We start from the raw sequence: 27,333 nt of genomic DNA, 5'->3' as shown, positions 1-27,333 counted from the left end.
CTAAGAAGTTGGGGAAGTCTGATTGTCAAGGTTGGACAGATGCCATGGGCTCAGAAACTTTTTATTATTTTGAAAATTATTTTCATGGAGCAGAGGGAAGTCAAGAGGTAAAAAAGTCTGTGTGAGAATTCCACATATTTCAGGTTTGTTTGGGTTTGTTTTTTTGTTTTTCTTCATCTGTCCCCAGTCACATAATTATGGCCCTCTTTATGTGTTTTTATGGCATTCATGGCAAATTCATTGGTTTTGTAGGAACCAGCTGTGACTGTGACTTGTACCTGCCAGAGCAGCACTGACACTTGCTGCCAGGACAGCATCTTCCACTGCCATGGAAGCAGATATAGCTGCTCTTTGTGCTGTTTTCAGCACAGCACAGCAGTGCCGAGAAGGAAATGTAGCCAGTTGGCTGCTTCTTATTTACTTTAACTTTTACATAAGTTTCAGTAAAAATACTAGATGCGAAATGCTTTAGAAGGGCATACATTAACTATTATATTATTAAATTATAGTATCTGGATGTGGGCTCAAAATAGCAGTAAAACCAAACACAGAATTGTTACTTAGTCTGAATGACCTTTGGTGTTTAGACTTACCTCAGGTACTTACCACTGCAAAAGACCACAGTGATAAGTAAAAGAGAAGGAAAAGCATCTACTCTTTGAAATTTAGTACCTTCTGTCTCGCTCTGTTGAAGCAGCAAGTATGATTCAGCTGCCATGGTTTAATCTAACTTCTTTTATTTTATATTGCAATGGACTAGGTGTATGCCCATGACCATTTTTTGTGTATTATTTGAGGAAGAGTAGCTTTCATGTAAGAATAAAGAGGAAGTCACTTCTTAAAATGCAGAAGTGTTCGTTTGCTGATTTCTGAACTTAAAAAAAAAAAATAAAAATTCCTATTTTTTCTTAAATTCTGCCTTCAGAATCAGCTTGTCTTTTCAGCTGTTTTTGTAAGTTTTTTTGCAAGGTGCTTTCTTGTACTTGAAACATACAAAACAAATGTGTCTAGAAGATTCAGAGAAGGAAACAAGTAAACCAGCTCAAGTCCATTGTTTAAAAAAACTTACATAATTTCAACAGATCTTGTTTATTGATGTGCCTCGACTTACAATTTTAAATGGCTGGGGTCCACAGTACTGGGCACTTGTGTAGCCATACAGCTGTGCAGTGTCTAGCTGCCTTTGGTAGGAAGAGAAACCAGTTCAGCCTGGAACATTGCAAACCTTTATGCAGTGCAGGTGACTTCTCTTGAATAGTTTCTAATGCAAGACAATATCCATTGCTTTGAATTCAATGAGCTTTTGAAATGCTTTTAAGTCATCAAGTGGCTGAGTAAGGGTTTTGCTCTCTTAATTGAGAGGAATGATATATCTGAATCAATTGGTTATTCCTTGGTTGTTTAGTCCTGCTGTCCTCCTGTCTTTCTACTAAGTGAATGGAGGAAGGGCAGAACATGTATCATAAGGACATGTGGGAGCATGTGAGGGCCACAGCTGGCTCGGTTACAGTCAAACGACTGTGTGGGACAAGAGATGTCAAGTCTGGCAAGGTCTATTCCCTATCGTCTACGGGGAGTGATGTCCACTGAATCTATGACCAGTGTTATGCCCGGGACCAGCTTGTTTTAAAAGGGAGCCTACAAGCAAACATAAGGCAAGTGGGAACAAAGGACTAGGACGTAGCATCAATTCAAGGACCAGAACAGTAGCTGAGGTTTTGCATGCAGGAACTGCTTGGTTCCCTAAAAATTCTTCTTCTCCATTTATAAAGCCCCTGGATATGTCTGAGTGTATCTAGATTATAAAGAAAGCAGCTAAAAGGCTTTTTGTGCAAAAAAAAAAAAAAAGGCTGGTTAATAGTGTTGACATTAACACTAGCACCCTTACAAGAAGAGAAGTCAGTCTATTAAAAGGAATCCTACTCTGGGAAAGAACTATAAGTGATCCTTTTGTCCTTTTGTCAGGCATAGAGACCCATATGGATCCTTGGCATGAAGTCTGAAAGGACACATTGGCCAAAGAATCTAGTCTTAAGCAGAGAGGGTAAATGGACATCAAATGGACAGTGACTAAACAAAAATCTGTAGTGTTCTCATTAGCACAAATAAAAAGAAAGAGTTCAATTAGAAATCAAATAAGAAGGAAAAAAAATCATATTACTCCACTTAACTTGATTTTTCACTTCATATGTATTCATTTCAATGGCTTACCTTAAATAAATTGATGACATTTGTCATCATAATATGTAATTACATCTATTGATATTTGCATATATTCCATGTTGAGTTGTGGCTTTTATTGGTAAATCTGTCATTCCTGAAACTTATTGTTTATAATCAATATGAGATTTCATCAAATAACAGAAGAGAATTCCTATCTATTGCTAAGTTTGAAAACAATCTGTTCCTGGCAGAATATGTGCGTTCATTTAAACTGAACGGTATCCATTTTATAAATAACTGCATACTGTCAACACATTACTGACTAGTCTCCTTAAGCCTGATGGGAAAACAGTCCATTCTGCTATTACAGAATGCCTATAAGATGATAAGACTTTCAGCAACATTATTCTTAGGAAGCTTAAGTACTGCTCTGGAAAATTTTAAGTTGTTTAATCTATGTAACACACGTGTAAGAAAAAGAAGACATGTATATATGTAGCTTTCCTCCAAAAGCATTTTCAAATCTCCCTGTTTCTCTAAAACCTCAAAGGTAGCAAAGATTGTCAAAGCACAGCCCTAAGAATACGTTTTATTTTCCTCGTGATCAACTTAGCAAAAAATCCTGTAACTCAGAGCATGACTTATTTCTAATATGTCAAGAGCCCCTGACAGCTCCCTCTTAAGGAGTTTATCACATTTGCTTCCCCTTATTGTCTGTGTGGCACATATGAGTGATGACAAACACTCTTTGAATCTAATGGTGGAATCTATATATGTCACAGATATCAAAAGAATCAGACCCTTCTGATTTCCAAAGTCCCATTCACACATCTGAGAGAGGAGTTCATTTCTCTTCTTCATGTGACTATTAGTCCCATTTCCAGGGAGAGCTTGTATACATGCAGAGAGGTTTCGTAGGGTTTGTTTGTTTTCTGGAGCCAACTTATTAGTTTTCAAAGATACTGTTCATGATACTGGCATGATTTCACAGAGCAGTAGTTGAGATGTTTTATTAGTTATTTCAGCTGAACGTTTACTCTATGCAACTGAGTTATCAAAAGAGGGCTTTTGGGACATTATCAGTTCGGTCTAATGTATGAGCTCGAATTATTGTATCATTATAATACGCTGCTTGGTATCTTTTGCCATTGATTTGCTTACATTTTTTTAAATTGCTCAGTCAGACACTATTTATCTGATAAATTATTAACACATAAATGTTTCTGATGGAAAAACAAATAATTCATCATGGTAAATCATATACCATACAGGCAAAAGCAGTCAGAAATAAACTGCTCTCAAAGTAAGTAAGTAGTTTGCGTATTGCAGTGGAAATTATGTAGAGAAATAAACACTTAACTGCAAAGAAAGGATGGCTGTTATTTTCTGAGACTTATGCCCAGTTATGCAGTTTCTGCATTGTACATTTCTACACTGGTGCATCAAACATTCAATAAAATTTAGTTTTATGTGTGCTCTTGTTAGATTCTGGTCATACTGTAAGGTGCTCAAACTAGTCATTCTTTGTGATATTTCTGTACAAATCTTTTGATTTAATTCTGTTTCTCCACTCAGAAGTATTTTTTCCTGAATAACGGAATAATTACAGAGTTAATGTCTTTTGGCAGGTCATATTGTCATTGATGATTTTGAGGGCTTAACTGTATTCCAAATTCCATAGGGCTTAACTTACTTTGAAAGAAAGTAGATACATTCATGCTGAAAGCTAAAAAGTGTAGTACAGGCTTTGCAATTAAATAGCCTATTCACTGTAGTGTCTGTGTCCCATTTCTTCAATATGGAAGCATAGATAGATCATAAACAAACAAACAGAAAAAAGAGAACAGTCAAACGATTCTCACTAAATACTATTAACATTTTCTCCAGATGGGTCTGGCATTGTTCTCAGTATAAAAGTGTTTTTTTTCAGTGATTTACAAATGGCTGTAAAATACATTTCTGGGCAATGTCAAGTGTATAAGGGAGCAGAGTAACAGTAGTGAGGATAGCTTATCACCTCTTGACAGTGTAGATCTAACATTTTTTTCCTGTAGCCCACTTAATATACATGTAATTAGCAGTTTTCTGTTCTTGGGGTTGCTTTCGTTTGGCTTTTACTATTGTGAAATGCATTTGGTGTGATTTTCCCTTCCCTTCCCCCCCTAACCTTCCCTCCCCATTCCAGGCTGCCAATGTTTACAAGACAGACACAGTACTTGCAAAAACTTCAGCTGGCAAGTACTACCACTCATGCCCTACTGCACAAAATTTCTTTTCAATCTTAAAGAGGGAAGCTGGGTGTTTTATCATTGGGTTTTTTTTCAGATATGCAGCAAGTGCCTTCTCTTTTCATACAGGCTCAGCGACTTGTACATCATTTCAGCAGAGATGTCTGATCTTTCCATCTGTATACCTGGAGTTGCTTTATCCCTTGAGTGGTCTTCTCAGTAACCACTAAAGGCTCCTTGAGACTGAGCACGAGAACTGATGAGTTAAATTCTTCCTGAATGTTCTTCATCAAAAGTAGATGTACTGGACTTTCTGGATGTGCCTAAGGACACAAAGGTTAGTGTATTCTCTAAAAGCCTGAATGAATTTTTAGGACTGTTTCATTTAACCATTAACAAGGCAGACTATGTTTCAGTTTATTGATTACACATAGCCACAGGTGGATAAAATGATGATTGATATCACATATGTAGTTGAGATCGTGCTTTTAACTGCTACTGAATAAATATACTTAGTGAGCTGGTGCAGCTTAAAGCCCTATACATGACTTGTTGGACAACATGAGCAAGCTCTACCCATGCTCTGAGTTTGACTGCCATTAACCATTTTTGTGATATTTCTTTTAAGATTGGGTTTAGTGCATTGCAATCACACTCATCTGATTTAAGATTGGAAAAAAGGGAACAAGAAGAGTATTCTACTTAACTCTGTTCACAAGATGGTCCTTCTTTACAGGCAGTGGTAATGTCCACCTGTGTGCTAAGTTCTTCTAGGTGGCACATGGGCTTCAGGGGAATGCCAAAGACATATACAACTTGTTGGAAAAAATTAATTTCTTCTTAATAGCAACTATTCACTTCCTGCAAGCTGTGAAATTTCAACAAAATGTTAAATTTAATGTTAATTTAACAATATGTTTTCTCTATCCCTTGGTTTCTGTTAAAATATTACTATTACATAGTCTGAGTATTAGTCTGTCACCACAGGAAATCACCCTTGATCAGGACAATTCACTGACGTCATTTTTCTGTGGTGCAATCAAAAACGCACAAGAAACCTTTCTTGCAAACAGACACATGCTCAGAAATGAGGTGGAATGTGTGTGGGCATATGTGCACATCAAGTCATGTCTCAAACACATAACTGACAAGGAAAGTAGCAAGATCATAAAGATTCATCAGGATTTCAGCAGCAATCATAACATTATAAAAATGCTTGTAATGATTTGGATAATGCTGTGTGCTGTAAAGAAGAAAAGTGAACAGTCACGTAATCTTGATTTTCTATTATTGCCATCTGTTTTTCATATATTGCAAATATTCGTCAGGATTATTGCTCTACCTAGGTTTTGGGGAGGAGGAGGTAAATTTTTTTTCAGTTTTGCTCTGTCAACTTTACCTTATTTGAAATTTCCATTTTTTAAAAAAATAAATTGTTTTACAGATACAATTTATTCTTATTAACATCTCCATAACATCTTAAAATGTTTCAGGAAACCTATTGGCTAAAACAGCATCACCTCAAACTTGATGCAATTAGAACTACATTAACTGAATTCTGCTTTCTCACTTTTGTGGAGAGAGTCTTGTGATAGCACATGAATAATAGCTTTCTAATAGATCTTTTTTCTGTCTGCTACTCTAGCTAGCATTTCTGTTTGCATTCTAAATGCCTACTCCCTTTATAAAGTAAAGAGAAGACAAAAATATCATCCCTCATCAAAAGGAACTGTTTCCCTTTGGCACCAAATGTCTATTCAAGATAGGAGAAGAGGAGAAGAAAAAAGAGTAGCAATGCAGTTTTGTTTCATCTAAGTTCTGTTGAAGGTACTGAGAGATTTTGTAATTGAGTTCAGCAAGAGCAAGAACATGGATATAAAAATACAGATTCCACTTAAAAGCAGAAGGTTAGAGGAGCTGCAAGATTCTGCAAAGATTTCCTTATGGAGAAGTATATTAGTTCTTTGGGGTGATCTCGCTGTAAAACTTAAATATTGTCCAAGAAAGTAAAATTCATATGGGACATATATTGTAGCTTTAATCTGTAGAGTGCTGTTCATAGTACTACGTCTTTTATACATGTGTGTATACTAAGGGACGAATAGCTCATAGATTTGCAAAGCTCAAATGTCAAAAGTGTTGTGAACTCCAACTCCTTGTAATGCTTGCATGTTAGTACTTCTTGGGGGATTTGTACAATATGCATTTGAGTGGACTGTTATACATATATATATAATATATAGGATTACAGGTTTTGCAAACTCAGTACAATTGCTGACAGAGCCTTGTTTTGTTAGGATAGGTAATTCTGGAAGATCCTATGTAGCTTTAATTTTGCTTATGGTATTGCTACTAAGCCACACATTCATTAATACCAATATATATATAAATTCGGATGAAAAATTATGCAAAAAATGCTTTATTCTTCACTTCTGTGGATTTTATATGGCATGCTATGACAAATATTACACGTTACTTGCTAGATTGGAGAAGAAACTTTCTTAGATTAGAGAAGAAACTTTCTTTGATAAGCAATGGATATGCTCATTTAAACAGTGCAAATCACAAAGAATGAGCTAAACTAAACTAAACTAGCAAATCCAGTGGAGTTTCACCTGTCCAAATTTTCAATGATTAGTTTTGTTACTGACTGACTTTTATCTTTTGCAAGAACACAAGTGCAGCTAGGTTTATCCACAGGGCCTGCAGAAATTTACGTAGTAAAAGTAAGAAATTACCCAGATGTAAACGAATGATGTAAATGATGTTTATACTGAATTGAGTGCCGAGCTTATTAAGTCAAAGGAAACATTGTGCATTTAATGAAGAAGCACACCTGAAAAGAAACAAAACAAACAAAAAAAAAAGGCTTCTGACATGGGAATGTTTGACATGACCCCAGATTTAAAACTGATCCTGGAGATTGCCTGCTAAGGCTACGGCATACAGAATAAGTCCTGGTGGTTACAGCTTCCTCCCAGAGACTGGGAGGAGAGTCCCCTGAATTCTGCTTTTCTGTGTCTTGAGAGGTTGACTTAGTATGCAGAAAAAGATGTCTTCTGTCAGATGTATTTTGCGAGGAGGAAAAACAGAAGCAATCTATCCACCACTTCAGAAGTAGGTCAGAGCTGTGAATCCTAATCCAAAGCAACATGAGTGCAAAACAGCATGAGGCACTTTAAGTTCCAGAAAAGCTAGTTGTGTTTAAGATACGTCTCTGCCCTTGTCATCACCTTTTCCTGACTTGCTGGCTCTCCTGAGAGCCATCTTTCACACAACAGTAACCATACCTTCTTCTCAAGCATTATGCCTCATCAGCAAACTTTAAGCTATACACACCTGTCAATAGCAGCAAAGTAGGGTTTGGGCATGAATTTGATTCCTGGCTCCTGCTTATCAAACCCATCTGTCCGCGTGTTCCCTAGCATGCTTTTACCCCACAATCTTACACAATGCCAGAGTTGAGTTCAAGGAGCAACATGGGATAGGGACTATTTGCCTGAAGCAGCTAAGTATATGGCCACCTTGTTTTTGAGTGGAGAGAGTGGGTCACCCCCACTCTGGGCAAGAAAATAAGCCCTGGTCTGTTTAACTTGCACATATGCGCACAGCCAAGTGTAGCAAAGCTGAAGCCTCCTCTGACTCTAGCTGTGGGGCACTGATAACCATACAAATTGTTCCATCACCTTTCTTTATCTTAAACCTTCTCACTGGTCACTAATTAAAGGACAGAGAATTTGAGGAGGATAATCTGAGCTGCCCCCTCTTCCATTTTGGACTCTCAGAAAGGATGAAATGCAAAGTATTTGCAGTATTTGTTGCTTTTACGCAGTAGAACATAATTGTTCATACAACTATGGTGACCTCTAATACTTATCCGCAGGCCCTTTTCTTTCTTTTTGGTGTCATTTCTAGCTTTAATGAGATAAGAGTTTATATGAATGAAATTATGTTTTCCATGCTTGTGGGGGAAATTCATTCACTGTGTCTGCTTGCTAGTTCATGGTCCCTTGCTCATGTTTGTGCAGTATTTTCTGGAGATGTTGTATATGAATTTTAGCTTACTAGCATGTTGAGCATCACACCTACCAGATGATTCTGCCGAAATATCTATATTACAATTTCTTTTGGACAAAATAAGAAACTTGTGAAGATGTTTTTTTTCAGTAATAAAGTGATGAGGGGCATATAATGCTAAGCTTTATCAAATAATAATTAATTAAGGTAGAAGTATAAAAACATGAATTCTTGACCCTTTGTCCCTGTCAAACAGCTTTGACTATCAAAAAGCTTTTACAAGAAGAAGTGAAAGATATTATGACTTTCGCTTTCTCAATAATTTTACTCACATTAGATTTTAAAAATATTTGATGTAAGAAAATGTGGACATTTTTACTCACTTTGAAAAAAAGCATTTTAAACAGCAGGATATAATTTCAGACTATTTGCAGTCAAGAGGCCTCTGCTGAGCAAAATACTCATTCAATTTAAGAATGCAGATTATAATAATTTTCCTATCTCCCTCGCAGCAGGATTCCTGCCATCGTTTTGCAAACTCAGAGGTTGCAGTACTGAATGACTAGCTAACTTCAGTTCCAGGTAACACATGCTTCAAGCATATTCTCATTAGCTCAACTTAGTTATAATGCAAAGCTGCTTAGTTTCACCAAGTGAAATAGGATACACTTAAATTGCCTCATCTAATATAATACTCCTTCTTAATACATGCAAAGTGGTTTATGATGGCAGAGCTTGTAGAGCATGAAAATTGGCAGGGAAAGTAAGGTTTGTCTGACTAAAACTGTCAAAAAGAAGTCCTACTTTATATCATTTCATTTTAAAGAGGTTAAGAATGAGGAAGGAGAGATTGGAGTAAGAAATAATCAGCCTAGAAAAATGTAAATTTAGTACATTAACCTTTTTAATACATCAGCTCTACCAAACAAGAAAATTATCTAGTAAAACTGTTCTTTCAGTAATGTCTTCTGCACAGCAAAATTAAATACACAGTGGATAAAATATACTGCAGTAAGAAATGATAGTTTTTATTCTATTTGTTTTATCCAGAGAGTTTTATATTCTGCAGCATGTTTCTATCTGCTAGTATTATTAATTCAGTTTCCTGTGGCTGTATGAATTTGCAAGGCCTTTTTAATTTCAGATATGAATAAGGAATTATTTGTTTTTTCTTCTTCCTGTAAATGCTAAGTGAATACATCCCAATCTTGTATACCTTGCAGATACAGAATCTGGTTTCAATAACACCCTGAAACAACACTGGGAAAATTGTGGTTTTTTTTCACAGTATCCTGCACCTGTATTCTAAACATAGGGCTATAAATCCTCTCCCTACATCCCTTTCCAATAGTTCCATAAAACTGTTCAGAGATTGGCTGAGCTGCTAAGTTGATACAGGCTTTGCAGATGACGCCCAAGTGCATATCTCATTTTCCACAGATGTAACCAGAGCCATCACAAAGATGTTGCACTGTTTAGAGGAAAGTGGCTCCTGGAGAAGAGCACCTGGCTGAGATTGAACTGACAATACTGGTTGAAAGACAGAAACGATCCAGACATCCAGTTGGGCAAGGTTTCTAGACGTATGCCTTTAAGCATTAGTTTGCAATGAGGCTGTTCACATCCCTGGATAAAAGCAGGGGTAAGCATGTTACTCAGTTGTGACCCCAGAGAATGAACCAAGAACTCCTCCCACTCCAATTAAAAGCATCTGCAACACAGGCTTTTCCAGTATTACTTAGTTTTTCACCAAGGTTAAAAAATAAGGTAGCAAAACCAAAAAAGGTCTAGAAAACTCTTCTATCTTTCCAAGACAAAGGCCTGGATGCAGAGATATCTGCATACTTTTTAATAACTCATAGCATCCAGGGCTGTTTCACTCTTTATTGCTCCTGAACCACAGTGCCTCTGAAGCTCACATTTGCATTTGGATATAAAGCGCTAATCTTGTTCTCAAAGGTATGGTCATTTTGGACCTCTTAATATCCATGATTACTTTCTCATTTTCCACAAATGGACAGCTTCTACAAAAAACAGTTTAAAATTTTCTGAGTAAAGTGAGCTCCTGAGAGAGGCATGGTGCATCTCTTCTGGTTATGCAGTGAGCTTTTAGGGTCTGCACACACACTGCAGAGTGCTTTCAGTGGAGAATTTGACTTTCAAAAGTTCTGTGCATCTGCTAAAATTAAGCGTTCTGCTCTTGGTAGAAGAAAGGTGAAAGAGGTGATTTAAACTCTGGGGGCTCATACAAACAAACAAACATCCCATATCTGTGAAGCGTCAGGTTACAACAATATCAACCTATAGGAATGAATAACTGGGGGTTAGAGGAGAAAATATATGTGAAAGCTGCAAGCAAATAATATCAAATGAAAGCACACAGTCAGAGAAGCTGCATACAACACTCTGTAATAAGCTAGAGTCCAGTTTCAGGATGGAAGAGGTCTTCACGCCTGGTCACAAGTATTAATAAAAAATTACAAGCATCTTTATGGAGGAGAAAAAACTGTAAAACTGTTGGTATTCACTGCCAAAATCCTGATCATTCTCCCTGATAGCATTATCTTTGCTTTGATAACTTCCTTCAAGAGAGAGCAGAAAAAAGGCATCCTGGGGTCTCACTCATGAGGATTTCATGGGTGCAAGCAGTTTATTACCCTGGATTTTTCTGGGGTCATAACATGACATAAGTAAGACATGCTCCTCTAAATACTTCTCTTGTGTTTCCTCCAGTTCACATTCAAGACTAAGAAAGAATAAAATGATAACACAGGTCTTTAGCTTGCTTTTCTTACTGGTGATGTCATGGTTTTGATTTTTGGTAGATAATTGTCAGAGAAATAACTATCTCAAAAGCAGTATTTGAGTCACCCTGTTCTCCATATATCTTACATAGATGAACTGGAGCACTAATCTTAATTGGTCAATCTTTGGGTCTCATAAGGGAAATACATTCCTAGAACATTTTCCTCCTGATAATTCCTTCCTTGCAGTCTCGTCACTAGCTCACCAGCTGTGCTGCTTATCACAGCTTTATTCATTTTATGAAAACTATTTAAAATGTTCTCCATCAAAAGCTGTGTAGAAAACTCAGTACATGTTTGTGAGGCACTTGTAAGAACATGTAGTTATTGGGAGGAATAAAATAAAAAATGCAAAACTACTATTCAATTGGCATGTGTACAGCCATGCTGTACTTATTGCTATCATGAATAAAGCATTTGTTTTTCTAAATTGTGTGTATATTCCTACTGGGGTACTTAGAGCTTGTTAGAGAAGGCATGGAAACAATGCAGAATTTCTACAGTTTCAGTACTCAAATCATAAGGTATAATCATAAATCCTGACTGCAGTCCGACCAGCTAAAAGGCCACAGAGGACTCCTCCAGAAATCAAGGAATTTCTTTTCCTTGACTGTTTGAGTAACCCAGCTCCTCTGAGGAGCAAACAGACAACCCATGCATTTCAGGGTCTACTTGTATTGTCCACTCCAAAAATGCGCTGTCACTGCTGGGAGTCCCAGCAGAGCTGGGGACAGTTAACACCCTAAAACACTTTCCTGGTCAGTCTCTGCCTTCTGGAGACTCTGCAAACCAGAATGTGAGATGTGAATATTTTTGTCTTGAAGGGGTCTAATGAAACCTGATGTGATTTGATGTGTGGGGAGACTCACAGGAAATACTGCCTTAAAAGTACTTGGGGAATTTACGCTTGCTGTCTTGGTGCAGATTTTTAACTGTTACTCTTAAACCTAAATTCTCCTTCCTTTCCTAAGTCAGAATTACAACCTGAGCTGCAAGATGTGTATACAAAAAGATGTCAAATGTTTTCTGTGCCCTTCCTCATTATTCTGCTAGAGGGTGGCATTTTTCCTCCTCTATTAATATGATGGTATCTTGACCGAGATCAAGAAAGCTACTGTCTTAATGGGACTGACAAAGCAATCCCTGCATAGTGCTTCAAATACCTTTAAATATTTCAAATATACCAAAACTAAGTACAAATTGTTTACAAAATGTAATTACAAGTTTCTTTTTAAATTATTAATGCAGAAGGGGAAAATATTAAAATAGTTTTCCATATTGTACTTCCTTTTACAGCCGGATGGACTGTGTGATTTCGCCACATGGTATCATACTCATACTGCTATGTGAATACCTGTTGCAGCTGCACCCTCACCTAGTCATGAGGCTTAGCATAAACAAGTCGGGTATTAGTTTTTTTAACATCTTGTACATGTAGCATTCTAAAACTGCATAAATGTGTACAATGGATAGAATTTTCTGATGTAATTTTGCTGTCTAATGTCATGTAACATGAAATTATTCTTAAGTTATATCCTTAAGAACAAAAGTCAGTGTCCTCATATATGTTCCTGGATTACTGGCATGGTCCTAGGAGGATTTAAATTGCTGAAGTATAATGCAAGCAAAATTTGGATACAGAAACCTACCAGCATGATTACAAAAATAAGCCCAAATTCTTCAGTGCCCATTTAGTGTTTGAGGATTCACAAGTATCTTAGCTTGCAGGAAAGATTGTCACTTCAAATCCTGTGATCACACAACCCAGAAGCATTGCTGTATTGGCTGTGCTGTGCATTCAGCGAACTCATATTCTGAGGCAGTTCATATATCACAGGAAAGGTACCTCCAAAAACTTGGGTTCTGCACTGAAAGATTCTCAGCTGTCTCATGCTTCCTACCTGCGAACATGGGCAAGTGTTTCCTAGTTCAAATACTTAGGTTTTACTTAGATGAAAAATACTTAGATGAAAAATACTTAGATGAAAAATACTTAGATAAAAAATAGGGAACAGAGACTGAATTCTACTATTTACATCTCTCTCATTTCCAGAGGTAACTGACACCAAGTCTGCTTCCCAACACCAAGTCATACGGAAAGTGTATTCACTAAAATACTTCACTGTTTCAATATTCACTCACTTGTGCTCATGCATTTGTATTCTTATCACGGATAAAAACTATATTCAATGGTGAATGAAAAATGTGCAAAATAAATGGGTTATGCACTTTATCCATGTTTGCTTACTGTCCCATAGCACAAAAGCTTATTTAACATTTCACATAGCTCAGCAGCTTAAATGCTGGATATTTTTAAAAAAAAAATAAACATTTTCTACTTTTGTCCTGTTTTGCAAAATCACCCCATTTGTGTTAAAAAGGTTTGGTGCTTTTCAATTTCATGTTCTAAAAATGGCGTCGATCTGAAGTTTATTAATCTTATCTTAAGAATCAAAGCAAAACAAAACCAGAAAGATGGCTTTGCCCCACCTAAACAGCTATTTCTTTTATCAATTATATCAGAGATTTTAAGTCATTTTCAGAACATATTATAGCTTATATATGATCCTCTTATTCACAGTAATGCTTGGAACCTGGCAGCTCAGTCAGGTCTGAAAAATAATCTCATTTTTATAATCACTCTAAATATGCTGGAATATGTGTTTTCAGTAAACAGATGACATGAAATAGTTTTCTTTTTTTCAATCAATATTCATTCCATGATAGTCGCATTACTTACAAATGACAGTGAACTAAAATAGAGGAATGCAGCATTTCTGTGCTTATAGAAACTGTGGTGGAGACTTAAGATATGCATTTGGATTGTCTCTGTTTCTGAATATCATGACTCCTTATTTAGATTATGACTATATCTCAAATGCAAGCTAAAAATAAAATAAGGAAACATTTTCCTCCCCCCCCCCCCGACAAATTGCATATTTCTCACAGGCCCAAACTTGAATTGTACAATCTGTTCCTTAGTCTCATTGGAGGGACTGGGGAGTTTTCCTGCCTAGAAGCATAAGCATATAGCAGAAATCTCTAAATAGAGAACTTGCTCATTTTAAGCTGATTCTGTAATCAGCAGCCCAGATCTGGATCACATTCTGGAAATGTTTATCTCTTGGCATTAATTATAGGGAGAATTTAAGGTGACTTCAGATCCCAATTTAGGTACTTAACTAAGAAAGTCTTCATGATGGAAGGTGGATCCAGACCCTAATGTTGCCACAATCCTACTCCAGATTCTATGTGAAATCCTGGCATAGTTGAAGCTGACGGGAGTTGTGTTGTTGACCACAGGCAGCTAGAAGCTTTCTTCAGGCCTTGATTCAAAACTTGCCAGAGTGTTTAACCTTGGTAAATAAGTACATATGGAAATACTGACACAGCCTTGAAAGCTGTAACTCAAATGTGTCTGCAGTAAAATGTATCAAGCTTGTAGCTTTGACACAGGAATGGGATGATGCATAACTCAATGAATACAAGAGGTCTTTTTCTTTGAAACTCCAGACAGAAGTGCTCTCTCAGCAAAGCTTAATGATACATAAATATCTCTTTGTCACTGTCATGAATGCTTGTTTACAAACCCCACAAATAAGTGCAAATAAAGAGTGCAAATAAAAATTGACAGGTAACATTATAATTGAAGGTGCATGCATATATGCTGCAGTGTTCTTTATTTGTGCAATATTGTGTTGAGCTGTGCCAAGCACACTGAAGAAATGGAACCATTGCAATCATTTTAACAAGTTATTTGGCTGCATGCATGATGTGATTTACTTCTGGGTCTCATTAATGCATTCAGCTTTACTTGTTAACCTAGCAGAACATTATTTATTAATGAGTTCTTCATGCTTTATTAAGCCTAATGTCAAAACACCTCTGTGGGACTCTAGGCATGTTCTCTTTTTGTGATAAAGCCTTCTAAAGAAAATGAAAAATTATGCAGCAAAGCTGCAGATAAAACCCAATAGATATCAGTTCAATTACTCTTGATCCTGGCAGATGATGTTTCTGAATATTTGTGAAAGCATAGCATCTGATTGTGTGCTGGCTTAAATTAAAGCATTCTGCAATCTCAAATGAGTGTAATTAGGGCTCCTTAGAAACCTAACAAGGCTACTGTGGTGTCCAAAGCTGAGTGGAGTGCTCAGATGGCAAAAACTGACAAGTTCACCATGGAAGTAGAATTTATGCTTTTTTCTATGAACTGATATTTTGTAACAGAGGGGGAGCCTTCTTCATGGGAACATTAGAATGATTCAAAGTAGTAACGGTGAATTATATGTGATTATTCTGTAATTCGAGAGGACTTCTATGCCTCAGGAAACTAATACTGGAGTTCAACAAACTTTTCATCCTCGATCTGACTGGCTGTCTTTGTTTTTCTGAAGGCAGAGTTTCATTATATGTTTTAGTGGAGAGTAGAAATGAGATGCAGAGCCTTACTTTTACTCACAATTCAACACACTAGCCTACATTTATGTATCAAATAAATGAGGTAGCAAAATCTGACCAAAAATACAGGCCATAAATATTGGCTCACTCTGCAACTCTAGCAACAGAAATCTATGGAGAAAACTTCCTGGAGGGAGTTGCAGATAGATGATTTGGACACTGCATAATCACTACCGCTTTATTTCCTATTTTCTGTTTATAATTACTACCAGTTATGAATATTTAATGTAAGCTTGTTTTGAGATTTTCCTTTTCTTTCATCTTGCTACTTTCATCATCTTTCACAGCATCTGAGAGATCAATGTAAGGCAATACGAGGGTAGGGGAGCATACCATATAGTTACCATATCACAGCAAACACAGATAACTGGGGGGAAAGATCCTCAGCTGGTGCCTGTGACAGATCTCCCTGTTTTGGTAGAAGATGGCTGGTTACAGGCTGTCACACTGAGACCTTTTGGCTTAGAGGTTTTGGTAACATAAACCAAAGAGTGCCAGCTCTCCCACCCCCCGCTGTAGTGCTTTCTCCTACTTTCTGCCAAGGAGCCACTGGAGCCTGGTTTGCTTCTTTCCAAGTGGGTGCCTACTCGTGAGAGAAAGAGTCCTGCTTGTTTGGTGCATGTTTCTTGTCTGGCACTAGCTATAAAAATGTGAAATAAGCCAGGGATGGTGGAAGAGGTCTCTGCTGTTTCTCTTCTGGTTGTCTTTTGTGATAAATAATTGATCTTGCTACAGATGTTAGTCTTTAAATCCCAATGGGAGGGAAGAACCCCCTGCTAGCCCAGGAAAAAAATCTAAAATAACAAAGACCCAGGACCAAAATTTAAGCCACATCCTTTCTATTGATGCTTCCTATTATTTCGTTTGGTTAACTGCAAGGGGTTTCTCCTACAGGGTTTGGGGTCTTTTTCCCCCATGTTCAGCTACCACAGTTCTTACTGATTTTCCTCTTCCTGATCTTCCTCATGCATTGCCTACATTATATACAGAAGACAGAGCGTAGAAAATGAAGGGGTGTAAAGCATGGCATTGCAGTACTGTGCCCATCTGCCTGCTCTGGATCTGTCTCAAGAAGTCTTGGACTGTACAAGTAACTTGGCTTCCTGAGAGCCATAAGGCAATGCAGGCTGGTCACCAGCCTACTGCAGTTGCAGGCACTGTTGCTTTAATTGCTCTATTTGCTAGTTTTACACTGTTGTTTGTGTATGCTCAGAGACTTACAGATTGAGAAGTAGCTGTCACATGGAAACCTTTATATATATATATTTTTTTTTTCTTTCTGTGTAAAAAAGATGTTTATAAAATTGTATTTGTTTCACAAACAGCTAAACATAAATTGTCACTAAGACTTAACTGGAGTCCAGAAACTCAGCAGTAACTTGTGTTAGACCAAAGGGAATCTGTTGAGAGCTTGTTAGGTTTCTCTAGACTATGAGGGAGGCAAGCAAGTCTGCCTTGTACAGCATTCCCAATGGGACACAATTAAAAATCATACTGTTCAGGAACTACTTTATATGCTTTTGTTTTTAATAAAGCCCTTTGAGACCAGCAGCAGTGTGTAATATTCATCCTGCTTTTAGTCTGTGTAGGGTCTTCATGCTGCTCATTGAGAGTCTACAACACTTTCTTCTCGATTGTTTGGTGTCTAATGAACAAAGTCATCATTAAATAGAAGGTCACTTGTTCCTTTACACAACCTCAGTAGAAACACAGCATGAAGAAATGCAGTTTTATTTATTTGATTTCCACATTCACAATTCCAGCTGATTATTGTGATTTTGTGATATGCACATTCCTGTGACCACATAATTTCTTCAAAATGTAAGTTGTCTATTTACAACTTGAGCTGGTTCAGGAGGTGGTGTACATCTTTTACTGAGGATAGCAGAGCCATGGTAAGCCTCGGTGGCCTCAGCCATGAGCTGATTTTGGTACAGACAGTCACTGACATTAATGCCTGGTGCACTGTCACATCTCCCTGTACCATGCATGTGAGAGAGCTCACTGGGAATGGTGAGGCATGATCTTGCCTGTGGTGGTGTTCAGAGGAACCTGCTTGCTATGGAAGAAACCATTAGCTGAGACAGGACTCTGGTAAAACTGGGGTTCAGCCCACCCCTGTGAGCTTGCAGAGATGAGGGCACAAAACCCCTTATGTCTTACATTGGTACAATTTTGTGACATTTGTGCGGGAAATCAGAAAGAGAGTAAATATGCTCAAAGAAGCTGGGTTCTGTGCAGTATAGTCATGAGGAAATTTTGCTTAGTCATGAAATTTTTACCCTTTGTTGTATAGAGGAGCAGCCCATCATTCTCTATCAAATAGTAAAATATGACCTATTACATATGCAGTAATGAGGAGGGAGAAACTGCCCAATCATGTAAAATTAATGCTTTAATGATTGTACTTCTGCTTTGTTTTGCTTACATTTGGGAGAAAAGCATATTTGGAAAGCTCTGCCTTCAATTACTCCTGCTCCAGGCTATTTATGCTGTTGTAGCAGTTCCGATAAACCCACAGAAGAGAATCACCTTTACTGTTGATGGCATATTTGCTGGTATTTTTGCAGCAGTGCAGTAATGTCTTTATTGTGTAGTGCTGTATTAATAGTCAATTAAAACTCCCATTGAACTGACAAAATGGACTTAGGAACTTCTGAAAACTATTTGGCTGCAAGTACTCATGAGACTGTTCTGGTAATCACTGCCATATTCAAATGACTCAAAAGCCTCACCTTATCACAACAGGAAAAGTAGTGAGACAAGAAAAAAACATATTTTTATAAAAGAAACCTATTGTTGAATTAAGTTTCATCGCTGTGTCTTGCCCATGTCTCCTCTTTTTTTTTTTTAATTTGTCCTCCAGCACCACCACGTCTCTTCTGCCTTTTGTCCATTTTCCCAACTCCATTCTACGTTGCCTCTCTTTTTTCCCCCCATTTTCCTCTCTTTCTTATGTTATCTAATAATAACAAATGGTGCAGTGCCTTTGTGATAAGAATGGGAAGGTGATGAATAGTTCTGTAGCCAGATTTCAGGGGCTTCACACAGAGTTTGTGTAATTTTATTCTTTTCATAACGAATGTGTTTACAGCCTGGAGCTTAAGATGAATGAAAGTAACAAAGAGTACATAAGATAAACTCTGTATGAGTAAATACACTGGTAACAGGGAATGGGGCTTCCAAACACATGAGTCTTTCCAATTCATCCATTGCTCACTTCTGCCATCCCTGCAATGTTATCTTCAGTCCCATGATACTTGATGGGTTTCTTAACACTCCAGCTGCTGGAACTGCTTATTGCATGAAGACTTGCTTTCACTCAGTGAACCTCTCAATTGTCCCAGTTTCATTAGAGGATTTTTTTTTTCCCAGATGTCATCGGTAGATACTCTTTTAACACTGTTGTAGTGATTTCCTCAGGGCCTCGCCCATGCAATGAGGTAACAAGATTATGTAGTGTAGTGCACCGCCAGATGTGTTGGGGGATCATATTCATAGTATTTAGCAACAATTCAGTTGCTAACAGAAGCATCATGTTGCAGCTTTTGCAGTCGAACTCCACAAGCAATTCAAATGACAAAACTCAGGAAAAGCCACAAATAAGAAGCTCACAATTTAAGACACAAATCCATAGGGCTACTGTGTGAGAGAATAATAATAATTTTAGCCTTTTGAAAAGACAAGGGCAGACTAGAACTGTAAACAAAATTTCAGTCTTCCTTGTTCTATTGCCTCTGGCCTTTTGCTTCTCCGGAATGGTGTGCAAATAAAAGTGAATTGGCACTTTCAGATGTACTTCTGTAACCCTACAGATGTGTCATTAATGTAGATTTTTCAAGTTTCAAGGTACAAAAGGACTGTGATTGAATTATATGAAAACATAAGTAGAATGGGCATCTGCTTACACAGCATTCTTCCTTCTATTATTTACTACAGATTGTGAAGACTTATTTGGAACAGAGATGAATGTTGAGGAAGCACACAAAGAAGCTTTTACAAGGAATAAAAACTGAGCCATGATGGGCAGGGGAGAGTGAAAAGGGTAGCTTTTTAAAATGGCAAAAGTGATGAAACCCATGGGAGAATTGATGCAGAGTGAGGCAAGGGCTTGCTGAAGGCAAGTATAGTGTAGCAGCAAAAAGACGATCAGCAAGAACTAAAGCCAGTTTAGTCCAGCATTTTTTTTTTTGTAGTTAAATTGTTCATTCCATCTAGTGAAGTGTTTGCTCTCTTTTCCCTGGTGGGACCTCCATGAAGTTGTGCACAGTTTGGTTTCAATTACACTCTTAGAGTAAGGAGAAAAGACTTATGCCATGTGGGGAACCAGTCTGAGTGCTCCTTGGCTGCAGTGACCCAGACATGCTGCTGTGTGCTCCAGTGCAACTCTCAGCACTCCCATGCAGAGGAAAGAGCACTACAGCACACTTCTTACCTACAAGCCCAAGCATCCATGGAAAAAAGGGTGCATGGAGAAATGACAAAGTTTTGCCCTGAAATGTACCCAAGGTAAGCCCCCAAGGATTAGGGTAGCTTGGTGTAGCACTCACTTACTCTCCTTGGGTGTATGCATTATAGCATTGTTTTTAGTTTATGAATACATGCTATTTTTTTCAGACTGTTGCTTCATTCACTTCACAGGAGGGACTATGCACTGCAAACAAACCAGAACCACATGGAAATCAGTATGCTAATCTCTGCAGGATATCTCTGTAAGATAGTATGTGGTAAAAATGGAAGTTATATGACAGCTAAGGCAGAAAAATGCAAGAAGAAAAAATTAAAGCACCTGAGGCTTCAGAATTCATTTGCAGCAATTTCAGCAGTTACTGTCCACCAGCTGTTTGTTACTATCCTTTAGCTGGAGGTTTTTGTCACTGCAACCAAGTTGCATTCACTGCTGATGGTCAAAAAAAAGTCCACTGACTATGCAGAAGCAGACTCCAGCACTTGATAAGAGTATTAAAACTGTATCTGTAGAGATTGTAACAGTGGGGAACAGCAAATTCTTATATTGCTTTAACTCTATCCCAAGGAAGTACCTTGAGAGAACATTCTACCTTGGGTTTCTCCTGGCCTCTGCCACAGACTTCCTGATGATGGTGAGCAGGTGACTAAATGTTTTCACTGCTGTCCACTAAGTGCATTTAATTTCCAATTAATCCCGCTGGGCTAAGCATAAGAAATACTGAAGGTCTGACTGACAGAAATGGTGGAGAACACCCAACTGTGACCGAAGTTCATGGGCATCCTTCTCTAAGGGTGCCAAAAGAATAGGTCCAAGTTGCAGGCTTCTCTGACTGACATTCAAGTTAGCTGATACTTTTGATTCCTCTTGAATCCCTGAAAGTTGCTTCCTTTGTGGGAACACTAGCAATACTCTCATCTCATATGGGCATTATTAAGACATATTTATTGGGTTTTATAAAGCACTTCATTATAGAAAGCCTTAGTTTAGTGAAACTGCAATTCCTATTAGAGATATAGACTGAAACTCAGCCCATCTGTTGTGTGCCTCTGTCTGATTTCAGCTTTTTCTCTTACACTTGCAAAATTCTGGAATGTGACAAAATAATTAAAAAAAAAAAAAAAGACTTTTTTTTTTTAATTACTCTTCAGAACATGATGCTTGGATATCCTTTTCACACTTGCAATGTGTGAGTGAAAGAATGTATAGAGACACTTGTCTGCCTTTTCTTCTTTTTATTCTTTTGAGTGTAGAACACATTCTTTCCCCATATTATAGTGTACCTTTCTCTGTGTACCCTGTTTTCTGCATTAGTTAGCATTATTCTGTCAGCTTGTAGTAGTGTTGATTGGGAAATTGATACGGTTACTAACAAGCTATATTTCATGTGTTTATTTCAGCCAACTAGACAAGTTTTCTCAATACTAGATAAGCTGCTAGTATAGTAAAATGCAGAGTTGATTTATTTTCTGGAAATTTGCCTTTTATCATCCCTAGATGTAACAATTGTTTACATTCCTATGATCTGATCATCATACAGTGAGCCAAGCAAGACCCATCAATGCAGTTATCTTCCTGGGTGCTGCTTAATAGTGACTCTGCATTTGTAATGAAGAGACAGCAGTTTGAAAGATCCCCTACAGACAGTGCCAAAAGAAAGCTGGAGAATCTCCAGAATTCTCTCATTTTAAAAACATTGCTGAATTTCTTTGTGAATGTATGAATATACATATCTTGCTTATTTGAGAAATGAATTATTTTTTTTTTCTCACTTGACTGTACTTTCTTCTTGTAGTACATATTGGTTCAGAAAGAGATTAGAACTTACCTCATGTTTCAAGGAGGCTGAGAGGTGGGAATTTTAGTGTTATGCATATTAAACTTAAGAATATATAATTTTTTAACATGGTGCATTTTGTAAATATGGGGAAAGATGATAAAGGCATACACCTGGTATTAAGCATGTCTGAACTGTCATCAAGAATTGTTCCAGAATTGAAGCATAATTGTATAAACCAGGATACTGTTTATAAAACAAGAGTAACAAGTCAGTGAAATCAAAAGGCCTGATTTTTACAAGAATTGCAGCCCCTTTTGTTTCAATATAAACAACAAAGCAAATTAGGAGACACACTTTTGTATGTGGTCACATGTGGAGGAACATTTATACCCTTCCTTAGTTGACGCTCTGTATTTTTGATTCTGATAGTGGGGCGCAAGCCACAGAGATACCTCAGGCTTTGGAAAGGAAAAGTCAGACTGTCTGATCCTGCTGCACCCTCCAACCAGCATGTGTGGAGGCAGATTTTCACTGATCAGAATCTGACCTAGCTTTACCCCTGCCAGCAGCTTCAGTTCAACCTTTGTCATTGCTCAGGAAGGACAATCATAACTAAAATTACAAGGAAAAAAGCCTGAAGGTGCTGGAGAATTCGTCACATGGATGTATGAATGGATGGAGGAAAGCATCCTCTTTTTCCTCCATTGTTGAGCTGTCAGTCAGCCAAAAGAAATTAAAAAGTGAAAGTTATGGCCCATGTGATACTAAGAGAAGGAAGCACAGTAGAAATGCCCCCTGATTGCAAACCCAACTGAACCGGATGCAAATTTACCAATGTTATTGCTCAGTGAGGAAGATTTTTAAGGGATAAAAAGCAATAAGCACAGAAATATCTTTGGGCAAGTGTTAGTCTCTTGTGTGACCTGAGCAAACTTAATTTTATTGTGAGCCATGTTAACAAGGAGCTCAGCCCATAAGCCCTGTAATAATAACAAAAAAGCAATATATGCAAAAAGGAGGCAATTCTTATATTATCTAGAGAATATGCAGTTTTATAAGTGATTAATTTCAAAAAAAAAGAGGAAAGGAAAAAAGGCTTGCATAAGTTATTTAAAACCCTTTTAGTGGGCTGTTACTGGGGAACTATTAAGAAAAATAGAAAGGGTATGGCACTTGAGGAAATGGCAAAGCATTGTGGGAATAAAGTGTGAAAGAAAGCAGAATTCATTTATGTAATTATTGCAGAGATGCACTAGTCATACAGTAGTTAAAAGTTATGCCATGATTCCCCAAAATAAAACTTGTCTTCATGAAAGTTTGCTTCTTTATCCTTTATCTTTTCTATCTGGTGTTTTTATTGAAGCAGAATAAATCTAATATATAATAATAAATAGAAAATATATTTATTTATATCATATATAATATTCATATATTATTTATAATAATAAATATTAAAAATGAATAATTATTTCTGAAGCACTTTTCCAGGTTCAGGGTTTGTTTTGCTTTGGTTTTGTTGTCTTTTTTTTCCTCATAACATCTTCAAAGTGATTTAATCTGGGCATTGAAAGCATAGCCACTCTGAAAAGAATTGTGTACTGCTACCTTTATGTATATTAATCAGAGTTGAAAGACATATAGGTTCACATTTTCAAAAGCAGCCAGTAATTCACACTGAGTGGTCCACTTGATATGCATAGAAAGAAAACAGTGAGTATTAAATCAGCATTTAATATCAGGTTCCCTTAAATGTGTAAACTTAGCTACCTGACATCATTAATCAATTTTGGTATATTAGGTCATAAATATTTACATTCATTTTTTAAGTAATAAACAGTCACATTTGCTGTTACCATACAAGATATTAATTATGGTTGAGACTTTCAAAAGTGCTAAAGGATAATAGACACCCTGGGTTAAATCAGCCCAGTCATGAAAGCTGGGAACAACAATAAAGGACTTGGAATGCTTTTCAGAAAGTAGACATAGGGATTTCCCACCAATATTTTTTAAAAAAGAGCATCCATATTCATGTTGCCATTTCTGAGGTGCTGAAAATCTTTCAGTAGTTGTTGCTTGTTTCAGTTTTTAAAGTTCTTTATCCATTTTTTTTGTTTCTGCAGAGGCACCAAAGGACTTTGGACTTAGGGAATTTAAGTATTTCCTCTATATGGGAAAGCGTATTAACCATAAACCTTTAGTTTTAATTTGCTGTAGTGACAACACAGTCAGCAGACTGTTTAAAGCACCCAATTTACAAAAAACAGGTCTGAAATAAAGCAGCATCTTTCAAAGCTTCTAGTGAGTTCAGACCTAATTGATGCACATTGGCTATGTGTATGTACCTTATTAACTCCTCATCACTTTTCTTAGCTTTGTTTTCTAAATCCCAGGGTCATGGAGATACCTGCCCATCACATGAGCTAGGTTCCTCCCTCTGGACTGGGGCTGGGATTTTGCACATGCCCCTGTGCTTGGCATTTCCTTCTATTTGGCTCAAGCAGCTCACTCCCAGAGACACAGCTCTGACTCTGTGTTTCATTACACATCAGATCATAAATTATGTTTCTGACTGTATTATGGGCCCAGTATTGCAATTTCTTACTGAAGCAAGTCTTTGCCCAGGACAGTGCTGCCACAGTTGAGGAAATCCTCAAAATGCCAACCTCAGCTGGTGAAGCAAGAATTTAAGCTTCCTCAGAAGAACTTGCAGTCTATCTCTGTCAGTATCTGAAGTCCCAAGATACCGAAGCTTCTGCTTTTGCAAATCTTGCATACACCGAAAGGTTTTCCAGGTGAATGGTTAAACCCTCATTTAGGTGGCTCTTGGGCCACAAAGAAGTTATTAACAGGCATATTTAAGGCAAAGGCAAAACCTAGAAAAAGCCAGCAAGAGCCCTGGCCATGGTGCAGAGGTGTGTCAGTTGACACAGTGGCACCCAAGTGGCACATCCTTCAACCAGGAGAGGATTCCATCACCTAAAAACTGTATGAACTACTTTAGGAGATGGTCATGGCATGCAGTATGAAGGGAAGAGAGGAAAAGGGTGTGAAAAAGGCCTGCAGCTATTGAGGCAAAAGTCTGCTGCCCTCAGCTTCATCGTGGCATGTGGAAGCAGCCTTAGCCCCTGTAGAAGTAACAACTGGAGGATTATCTGTAGTATTTCAGCACTGAGAAAACAACCACCATATTTTAACTAATCCCTTGGATTTATGCCTGATTAGAAAGACACTGTTGATGGTATGATTAAATACTTTCAGAATATATGTACAATCAACTTTTCACTCAAATTTTATAGTTTGCAGAGAAAGTGGCAATTGGATAATGTTACGACTGCTCCTTCAAAACATGGCCATCAGTGAATTAAATAGTAGCAGCTTTTAAAAAACCTGGTCATGGTTTAAAGGCATTCTTTCAGTCTAAAATATTTATTCCATACTACAGTTTTAGAACAAGAGCAAATTATTTCTGCAACTAAGTAGTTTATACTTTCCTTTAATTTATTCTGTCTCCATCATTATATTGTCCTTGAAACTATTTTCTGTCACTGTCAAACATGATAGCCTCAGGACAGAAATGAAAGTGAGATAATATATCTCCATGAGCTTTTCTGGTGAAATGTTTTTAAAAGTTTTCAAATGCAGACATTTGGCTTTAAGCAGAAGATGAAAGAACCATGAAACTAGGAGATTAAAGGAACAAAAGCAATTATTTTAAATGTTATTATTCTAACATTCCAATATTAATCCTCCAACACCATTATAATTACACCAAATGATTTGTATGAGTAACAGAAAAATTATTTTGTGTTATTTCTCCTACTCCCCTAGAATAGGATAAATTTTCCTCTAGAAGACTATAGTCTTCTCTGTCAGTCTCTTTTCTCTTAATTATGATTCCCAGAAATGTGTCACTATAACATTTTTCTAAATATGGTCTTAGAAGTCTTAACTTTAATGTTTCATAAGCATATCAAACCAATTCTTAAAAACGTGTAATATAGTCATGTTCGGAAACCAATGTAAGTTCAATTTGTGCTGTTTTTACATTTCAGAAATAACCTAAATGTAAGAAGCAAACCCAAAAACTAAGACTTAAATTGTCAGAATGGTGTGGGAGGAAGAGTGAGGGGCAGAGATTAGAAGATTTATGATTTTGCCCTATTTCAGTGCGTGTTATAGAATTATCAATTGCTTAATTTTCATACGCTAGCATTTTAAGAGATTATTTTTTGAATAATTTTTACTCTGCTTAACCACTATTACATCTTCTAAACTGGAATGCCTGTCATTTAAGCTTTGAATTTCCACAGACTGACATGCTTAGAGGCAGAGTGACTGGCTCTATCTTATATTTCAGGAAACACGATTCAGACCTCCTTGCATTGCTTTGAGTATGGCAGTTTTCTTTATGAAGAATTACACTTACATATTTGCTTTGCCTTTTCATTTTCTCCTTGTTTAGAACTAGCAACTTCATCAGCCCCTTCTAAAAAGCAAATAAGCATAGTTTGTCCTTCAAAGAGTCCATAAAACAGGCATTTGTGTAGGTGCTGAGAGCACAAGCCCTCTTCACTATCCCCAGGACATAGCAGCTGATTTGTGCAGACAGGATGGAGGAGCCCATTTATTTTGTTGTTTTCACCATGATACATTTTCCTCATCCAAAGGAAACTTGCTTTGTAGTGCTTCTCTTAACTTACCACTTTAACTTCTTAATAATTTCCCTACCAGTAATTACTGTCACTACTGAACAAGAATATCAGACAGGTTTCGGTCTTTTCCTGAAGAGTGATTGTTGGGTATATGTGAAAAAGCAGCAAGCAGTTTAGCTTACCTACTATTATATAGGACCCAGCTGCTTACTATTCAGCCTACCGACACAGGAAAGGATACTATATGAGCTCATGTGTACATATGTGTGTGCATGTGTGTATGCTCATACCCTTAAATTCAAGAAAATTCTAGTGGTGCTCAAAGTTGTTCAGATATTGCTGGTTTACTTGCTTATAAACACATATGCAAGCATCCACATCTATCTTTATATAAATCCATGCATCTTCATATTCATAGATGCATAGACATGCATCTATGTATAGACACATATTTCTGTACATATTCACCAAAATGTTTTAATTACAAATGCATACATTTAAAATTGTAATTAACTGCTCTCTTATTAAAGTGATTGAAAAGCATAAAATATAGTCTTGAAAAACTACTGTCTGCAAATACAGTTCTCCATTATGTCAGCATGCTTTTTTCAACATTTTTTTTCCTAGCGCAAGATGTAGATCACTGGCACCAAGCGTGCATGTTCTATATAACAAAAACTGTTTACCCACACAGATGAATGTATGTGTATGACACTGAATCACACTGTAATGAAATATTTTTCATGAAAGAACAGGC

At 37.2% G+C, this 27,333-nt stretch overlaps 1 protein-coding gene across 3 annotated transcripts in view; it reads left to right on the top strand.

The window, feature by feature from the left end:
• HS3ST5 (heparan sulfate-glucosamine 3-sulfotransferase 5) overlaps positions 1 to 27,333 on the top strand; it is a 203,575-nt gene that overhangs the window by 103,595 nt on the left and 72,647 nt on the right. For all 3 annotated transcript variants that reach the window (XM_057413203.1, XM_057413200.1, XM_057413202.1), the window contains one exon: positions 4,521 to 4,728. The gene's annotated coding sequence lies outside the window, so the exon portion shown is untranslated. The remainder of the gene's footprint in view (positions 1 to 4,520; positions 4,729 to 27,333) is intronic.

Source organism: Pezoporus wallicus, unplaced genomic scaffold (assembly GCF_028554395.1).
Source record: "Pezoporus wallicus isolate ANWC-B61680 ecotype Strahan unplaced genomic scaffold, APGP_CSIRO_Pwel_v1 contig_7505, whole genome shotgun sequence".
In the NCBI taxonomy this organism is placed as follows: Eukaryota; Metazoa; Chordata; class Aves; order Psittaciformes; family Psittacidae; genus Pezoporus; species Pezoporus wallicus.
Note: the sequence above shows the minus strand (reverse complement) of the source record. Positions and strands in the feature narration are given on the sequence as shown.